Below are 8835 nucleotides of genomic sequence, written 5' to 3' on the forward strand. Positions count from 1 at the left end.
TCTTCCAAGCACACTTATGCAGACCTCATGGCTACTCAGAGAGAGTCCTCACAGATCAAGGCACTGCCTTTGAAGCGGAAATCTTCAAGGACTTCTGCAGCTTTTACCGATGCAGGAAGATGCGCACTACACCCTACCATGCTCAAACCAATGGTTATCAACCTGCTCAGGACTTTACCCCATATTCCAGATGTGGCCTTACAAGTGATTTATAGAGGGTTAACAATACGTTGGGATCACCGGATCTAATCTCCCTTTTTATACACCCTAAAATCTTGTTTGCTTTAGAATAAACAATAACATCATAAAGGTATAGCAGTACCGTTTCAAAGTTTCGGTGTCCCAAGCAGCATTCCATCAGCCTCTGGAAGGTTCCTGGCAAATTGCACAGCTCGAAGGGCATGCTTTTGAACTCGCAGAGACCCATCGGGGTGGCAAAGGCGGTCTTCTCCCGGTCTGCCTCAGCAACGGACACTTGCCAATAGCGACTAGTGAGATCAAGGGTAGAAAAATAATTTGCAGTTCTCAATGCAGCTAGCTATTCCTCAATACAGGGGAGTGGTGCTGTCCTTCTTCTTTAACAGGACCAACGGAGCTGCCCAGAGGCTACAACTGTCACGGATAACCCCAGCCTCCTTCATGTTGCTCAACATGTCCTTGGTACACTGGTAATGTGCAGGTAGTTTTGGCTTATATCTCTCTTTGATGGGTGGGTGTGCACTTGTGGGGATGTAGTGTTTGACCCCTTTTATTCTTCAAAAGTCTAGCGGATGTTTGCTGAAGACTTGCTCGTATTCTTGCACTAGCCTGTAGACCCCCTTCTTGTGATGTGAAGGTGTGGAGTCAGTGCCTACGTGTAATTCCTTACACCACTCCTCTGGCTGACTTGGTGAGCTGTCACTGAATGGGTGGGCTGAAGCAATGGTGGATGCTGCTGTTTGGATAGCATGTGTATCTACTGAGAACAGCTTATCAATGGTGGCAAATCGGAGCAGCTTAATCTCTTGCTCTCCGCAGTTCAACACTCTCATGGGCACTCTTCCCTTCCATATTAATGAATAAAACTATGATGTAAATAGCATATAGATACCCCACAAATGCAGATAAAAGTAGGTTATGGGAAAAGGGGGAAGAGAGAAACAGGAAAATAGTGGAATAAAGTATACCTTCCAGGTGGGAGAGGAAATGGCAGCACAGCCAGTGGAGGTGAAGCAAGGGGAGCCTGCAACTAAAGAGTTGAGAGCGTTATCACATGGTGACTGAGCCTGATTGTAACGGGAGCATAGAGGTGCCGATCCTGTCTTACCTGCGTTGGTGTAGAAGTGGGTGTCCTGTGGTGGAGTCAGCTGTGTGCAGTGGTGGCCGTGGGTTCTTTTATGTGCGACCGTAGTAATAGCTGCGCCCACTTCCTGTATGGGAGTGGAATGCAGTGAGGCTAATGGAACGCACGCCTGCGCATTTGTGTTTAACGTCGCGCATGTGCAGAACGGAGAAAAGGCTGCGCTCACTTCCTAATGAAAGGGAGTGAGACGCAGCTGGGAAGGGAAGGGAAAAGATTAGGGTTTGGGGATGATGAAAGGGCTTTCTACGGGCAAGGATGGCAAAGGGTGGCAGTGACGGAAAGTCAGGCAGCCTGTCCTGTCCTGTCCTGTCCGTCCGTCTTTTTGTATCATGAATTGGAAAGACTGCAAGGGGGAGGGGAGGTGCTTGGAGGAGGAGGAGTTATTCAGATTAATTGCAGTGGGCGGCGGCTGCAAAAAGCATCATTCTTCTTGTTTTTGCTCTGCAAAACAGCCTTTTCAAGGGTTGGCTTGGGTGACAAAATGTCTTCTGTAGGCGTGGGTTTGTCTCCCTCTCCCTAAGATGTGTCCGGTATAGGCCAGGGTGCCACTCAAGGCCGTAACCAATTCGGGTTATAGCTTCTCGGCCTTTTGGCTAAGATCAAGTGTAGTTTCGGAGGACGCTACCTTGGTCGGTACTGGAAGGTGCCTGGGATTGCACGTCTGCCGGCCTTGAGGAAGTGTGTGCGCCTTCTGGTGACACATAGCCCTCTTGTGCCTGGACGGTTCCCAGGCAACGGGAGGCGATCACCTTTGTTATTTTGAAGTCCTACTGATAAACAGAAAAAAAAAAAAATTAAATCTGTTCTTATCAGTTTAATATCTGATACGTCCCCTCTCTGGGGACCATATATTAAATGGATTTTTAGAACAAGGAGATGGAAAAAATCTTGCTCTGTCCACTCCACGCATTGACCTGGTATTGCAGTACCTCCAGGACCGGTGCACCCCTTCTTAACCCAGTTTCCAAAAGCAGAACTCAATTCACCTGATTCAAATGAGCCCCATTAGTGAATTGAAAGAAAGCAAAAACTTTATATGCACCTCAATTTGGCCAATTCACTTTTCACACTTTCACCCTTTTTTTTATCTTTCACACCTTTTACTTGCTTTATTGATGCAAAAGCTGTGCCAAATAGCAAACTCATCTCCACTCAACTTGACCAACTCTGCTATGTCCCGTGCAGTATCTTATTCTCAGTCTTATCTAGATCATTTGCAATTGAATAGAATAGATCCCTTTTGGACACATTGGATTCAGCTGCTGCAGTGACTGCAGGTGTTAGAAGATGCAGACTTGGCATCAGGTGCTGTCTATCAGATTCCACTCCAATTAAAGCTTCCATTGTTTTTCGGTGTTTTCTTTGAGCAATGATGATGTCTTTAGTGATCTGTTGGCTCCCTCTCCTGGAGGAAGAGTTTGCTTGCTCTTGGACTTTCAAAAAGAGAGGTCATGATAGACATTTAGCTTCTGAGCCCAATTGGGGACAGTCATGGGTGATGAATGTTTTGCAACCTGCTGCGAAGCCTGATACCGCAATATAAGGAACGTCAAATACTAAGAATGGGCGGCCTATGAAAGAATTAGTACTTTCATTAAGCATACTTAAACGGCTAATTGGGAATAGACAAACTGTAAAAAGCCCTCTGAGAAAGCCCCTCTCTAACCTTTGTTAGTAAGCTTTTCTGTAGTCTGCCTGTTGATGTATTTTCCGTTTGAACAGTGCACAACATGAAGTGACGGAACACTGGCTTGTCACAATGTCCCCCGCTGACATCACGATAGCGCTGCTGCCTAGAAAGCCAGCTGCGCAGCAGAAGTTGCTCTTTGGGTGGGATGGTGGGCTAATGTATCTATTCCTGCTTGGTGTGAGTTTGACATGATCTAGAGCAACGAGTTCCAGCGGCTAGCGGTTGATTATTGGCTGTAATGGGGCTTTCTGGCTGGTGCCAGCCTTTCTTCTTAGCACACAGGAACCACAATCCCTACACCATGCTTCGATGGATTCTCTCATCCCAGCCCAGTAAAACTACATATTTCACACAGTTATAAGCAGCCCATGGGCATTCACCTGGATTAAAACCCATAACAGCTCATAGACCAAACAATCAATCTACCACTGGACCAAAGACAGGAAGCTAAATCCACTGCCTGCGGTAACTAACTTAATCCTATAGTCTACTCACACAACAAACCCAAGAGAAAGGAAAAAAACATGGCTTCGATTATCCATCCAATGAAAACGCATAACCATTGTGAGCCATTGGACAATGCAATTGCACACATGGTGACATGGTGCACGGCCCAATGAATCAAGTCTGTACTTCATATTCACGGTTTAAGCCCTTGGGTTCTAATGTGTCCAGAGTACATATCCAGAAAGATTCCCTTTCTTTGTGCTAAGCACAAGTCAACAATACGTTGTAAGCAGATTCTATTACCAGTCCCACACCATTTTGTGACGCATAATCGCACAGTGGCCCAATTAAGATTCCAAGTCATCGAACATGTCCCAGCCATACGCAGAGGAGGCGATAGAATTAGGAAGCTCAAAGAAAGGGAATCTTTCTGGATATATACTCTGGGCACGTTGGAACCCAAGGGCTTAAACCATGAATATGAAGAACCGACTTGATTCATTGGGCCGTGCACATTTTTTCTAACGCCCGGTTCTTTTTCGTGTTCACACTATATATGGTTCCAGTATGTATGGAGTTCCATTCTTCCTTGTTTTTTATTTGTCATGTTTGTCTGATTACCTTGTCTAACAGTTTTTTCTCCCCTTTCTTTACCTTCCAGGTTCCCATAGTCACGTGAAATATCCCTGTTGCACTTGATTACGGCTCACTATTCACTATAGGATGTCTTATATCTAACATCACACTCTCACCCATCAGCACTCTATAGGTTTGTATAAGGTATGCGCTTACACATCCGGTCCTCCATAGGTATTTCCACTTATGTAGCACTATCCCTATGATCACTCATAACTCATACCCTTGTAGTCAATTACAGCCTCCTCTCTCCCCTCTCCCCTTCTCCCTTTCCATCTATAATTTTGCCAGTACAATATTAGTTTACATTAGGCACACACTCACATATTCCTTTCCTTAGTGACTTATTGTAATTCACATTCGCATACAATTCTCTATGCCTGCCCCATTACTACATTCATACCTACTTGACCCTATCCTGATACCCCTTGTCTCACCTTGTTGGTCCCTACACCTGTTATCATCTCCTTTCCTGTGTCTGTCTTGTCACACAACACATTTTAGCATATCCCTTGTGCTCCTTATTACCTGTCCTGCCTATTAGAATTATGTCCATTATGTCCATGCATGGCCCAATGAATCAAGTCTGTACTTCATATTCATGGTTTAAGCCTTTGGGTTCCAATGTGCCCAGAGTATATATCCAGAAAGATTCCCTTTCTTTGAGCTTCCTAATTCTATTGCCTCCTCTACGTATGGCTTGGACATGTTCGATGACTTGGAATCTTAATTGGATCACTGTGTGATTATGCGTCACAAAATGGTGTGGGACTGGTAATAGAATCTGCTTACAATGTATTGTTGACTTGTGTTTAGCTCAAAGAAAGAGAATCTTTCTGGATATGTACTCTGGGCACATTAGAACCCAAGGGCTTAAACCGTGAATATGAAGTAAAGACTTGATTCATTGGGCCGTGCACCATGTCACCATGTGTCCAATTGCATTGTCCAATGGCTCACAATGGTTATGCGTTTTCATTGGATGGATAATCGAAGCCATGTTATTTTCCTTTCTGTTGGGTTTGTTGTGTGAGTAGCCTATAGGATTAAGTTGGTTACCGCAGGCAGTGGATTTAACTTCCTGTCTTTGGTCCAGTGGTAGATGGATTGTCTGGTCTATGAGCTGTTATTGGTTTGAATGCAGGTGAATGCCCATGGGCTGCTTATGACTGTGTAAAATATGTAGTTTTACTGGGCTGGGATGAGAGAATCCATTGAAGCATGGTGTAGGGATTGTGGTTCCTGTGTGCTAAGAAGAGAGGCTGGCACCAGCCAGAAAGCCCCATTGCAGCCAATAATCACTTAATAACTTTTTCAACTTGTCATCATATGGGAGGCCTTCCATTCCTTGTAGTAGTCTAGTTGCCCACCTTTGAACTGACTCTAACTTCTGAATGTCCTTTTTAAAATGTGGAGCCCAAAACTGGTTCCCATATTCCAGATGTAGCCTTACAAGTGATTTATAGAGGTTGATCATCTTTACTTATCATTTAAAACTTTCAAACTGGTACACTCAACACATAAAGCCCCCCCCTTTTAAAGAGTAGTTTCCCTGTACCTAAGTGGGGGTCTACCTAGGTTGGAGCGAGTGGACCTTCGGGGTCCGGTGTCAGTGGTGACAGGCAGTGGGGCAGAGGGAACAGTCAGTTCCTCCTCCCTGCTATCATGTGGGGCAGGCGGAGGCGTAGGGGAGCTGGGTACAGGTACATCCCTGGGCACTGGCTCGCGGTTAACCGTTTCCATCATTTCTTCATCCACGGGTTGTGGGAACAGTATCACTGGAAGGATCACCGCACCGTTCTGTGTAGGCCAGTCTGCTGGAAAATCACCCATCATGGTGTGGATTACCTCTTTTTCCTTCTCCACTGGACTGGGAACTGGAGCCTCATCCGCTACTCTCAATGCTGGTGGGCACTTCTTCAGGTGGTCTCGGGAAACCGTGGCCAAAGTCCCCCCCTGGTCACGGCTGATCTGGTAGGCCTTCCCATTCTCCCATCCTGTGGGCTGGACTACATACGGGGTTTTTTCCCATTGATCATCCAGCTTGTGGGCCCTTCTTTTCCGCTTCAGCACTACATCCCCAGGTTGGAAGGAACCGGCAGGCGCCTTCTTGTTGAAGCACAGCTCCTGTTGTCCCCGACTCCGGCACAAGTTCTTTTCAACATACTCCTGGACCTGTCGGTACTGTGTCCTCCGCCGAGTGTCCCATTCAGCTGTCGACAGGAGTGCTTCTGAAGCTTCCAAGCCCATTTCCAGATCCACTGGTAGCCGGCCGGGACGAGCTCTCATCAGGTATGCTGGAGTGCATTTCGTAGAGCTGGAAGGGATGTTGTTGTACATATCGACCAGGTCAGGTAGCTTCTCCAGCCACAGGTTCCGCTCTTCCAGTGGTAACGTCTTGAGGAGGCCCAGGACCAAGTGGTTCATCTTTTCACAAATGCCATTGGTTTGGGCGTGGTAAGGCGTGGTCCGGATTTTCTTGCAGCCGTACAACTGGCAGAATTCCTGGAATACCTCTGCTTCAAAGGCCGGACCCTGGTCGGTAAGCACCCTCTCCGGGTACCAATGCGGTCAACAGAAATAAGCCTGGAAAGCCTTAGCAGCGGTGCGGCCGGTTAAGTCCTTAACTGGGACAACCACCAGGAACCTCGAGTAGTGGTCTACGATGGTCAGAGCGTAGGTGTACCCACTTCGGCTGGGGGTGAGCTTTACATGGTCAAGGGGAACCAGCTCCAGCGGTTGGTGTGTAATGATCGGGTGTAGGGGTGCCTTCTGGCTGGCCTCGTCCTTCCTTCTCAATGCGCAAGGGCCACATTCTCGGCACCAGGCCTCCACAGATTCCCGCATTCCACTCCAATAGAACCGCTCTCTTAACAACATCTCTAGCTTCTTCCACCCGAAGTGCACTGCACCATCATGGTATGCTTGCAGGACGGTGGGCACTTTAGCCTGGGGAATCACCAGCTGGCGGATCTTCTCGTGAGTCTTTGGATTAATCAGCTCGCGATACAACTTCCCCTGGTGTAGGTATAGCCGGGTCCGTTCTTGCCACAGACGTTGGGCTTCGGCAGGGGCAGCAGGGTCTATCCCAGCAGAACCCTGTTCCACTAGAGTCTTGACCAGGCGGACAGCAGGTGCCTGGTCCTGAGCTTCCTGCCAGTCCTGTCGGGGCAGCGGATCCAGGTTCACCCGTTGTTGGTAGACGTGCACCTTCTCAGTGAATGGCCGGTGAAATGCAGGCAACTCGATCTCTTCGAGGTCATCATCCTCTGGCCCCTCTTCCGACAGGTGGGGCATCCGGGAGAGTGCATTGGCATTGACGTTGGTACGGCCGGCCCGGTACTTGATGGTGAAATCGTAGTTGGCTAACCTGGTCACCCACCGCTGCTCCAACGCGCCCAGCTTGGCCGTATCTAGATGGGTCAGCAGGTTATTGTCTGTGTACGCGGTGAACTTGGCTGCTGCCAGGTAATGGCGGAAACGCTCGGTGATAGCCCACACCAGTGCCAAGAGCTCAAGCTTGAAGGAGATGTAGTTCTCAGGGTTCCTCTCAGTCGGTCGGAGTTTTCGGCTAGCATAAGCTATTACCTTTTCCCTTCTGTCTTGGACCTGGGATAGAACAGCCCCCAAGCCCACATTGCTGGCGTCGGTGTAGAGGATGAATGGGCGGCTGTAGTCAGGGTACGCTAGGATTTCCTCTCCGGTCAGGGCTGTTCTCAGCTGGCGGAAGGATTCCTCATGCTTTTCTTCCCACACCAATGGGGCTACTAGGGATCTACCACCCTTGGTCTGTCCTACGAGGAGGTCTTGCATGGGGGCAGCCATCTTTGTGTACCCCTTAATGAAGCGACGGTAATATCCCACCAGGCCCAGAAACTGCCTCACTTCCCTCACTGTGGTCGGTCTCGGCCAGTCTTGGATGGCGGTGATCTTCTCGGGGTTGGGGGCGACACCTTCCGCACCAACCACATGTCCTAGGTACTGCACTCTGGGTTTCAGCAGATGACACTTTGAGGGCTTCAACTTCATCCCATACTTGGCAAGGGACGCGAACACCTCGGCTAGGTGCTCCAGGTGGGCTTCATACGTCTGTGAGTACACAATCACATCATCCAAGTACAGCAAAACGGTCCCATAGGCAGTCTTCTCTCGGTCTTCCGGTGCCACGGCCACCTGCCAGTACCCGCTGGTGAGGTCAAGGGTGGAGAAGTAGTTAGCGGTTCTCAGCGAGGCCAGGGACTCTTTGATGCGGGGCAGAGGGTAAGCATCCTTATGCGTTATCTGGTTAATCTTCCGGTAATCCACACACATCCGCATGGTGCCATCCTTCTTCTTAACCAGCACCAACGGAGCGGCCCAGGGACTACAGCTGTCCCTAATAACCTCTGCCTCCTTCATGTTCCTCAACATGTCTTTGGCGCATTGGTAGTGCGCAGGGGGAATAGGCCTGTATCTCTCTTTAATAGGGGAGTGTGTACCGGTAGGGATGTGGTGTTGAACCCCTTTAATCTGCCCAAAATCTAGAGGGTGCTTGCTAAAAACCCGCTCATACTCCTGTACCACCCGGTATACCCCTTCCTTGTGGTGTATGGGGGTATCATCAGTGCCGACATGTAGCTCTCGATACCACTCGCCTAACTCCCCCAGGGATGAGTGGGAACCGGCAGCAGGCGGTGTGACCGGGGGAACGGCTTCATGGATCGTGTGGGCATCTAGAGTG

At 48.7% G+C, this 8835-nt stretch overlaps 1 pseudogene; it reads left to right on the forward strand.

The window, feature by feature from the left end:
- The first annotated feature begins 2086 nt into the window (after positions 1–2086).
- Positions 2087–2293, forward strand: LOC142266245 (U2 spliceosomal RNA; annotated as a pseudogene).
- The last annotated feature ends 6542 nt before the right edge of the window (positions 2294–8835 follow it).

Source organism: Anomaloglossus baeobatrachus, unplaced genomic scaffold (assembly GCF_048569485.1).
Source record: "Anomaloglossus baeobatrachus isolate aAnoBae1 unplaced genomic scaffold, aAnoBae1.hap1 Scaffold_284, whole genome shotgun sequence".
Lineage (NCBI taxonomy): Eukaryota > Metazoa > Chordata > Amphibia > Anura > Aromobatidae > Anomaloglossus > Anomaloglossus baeobatrachus.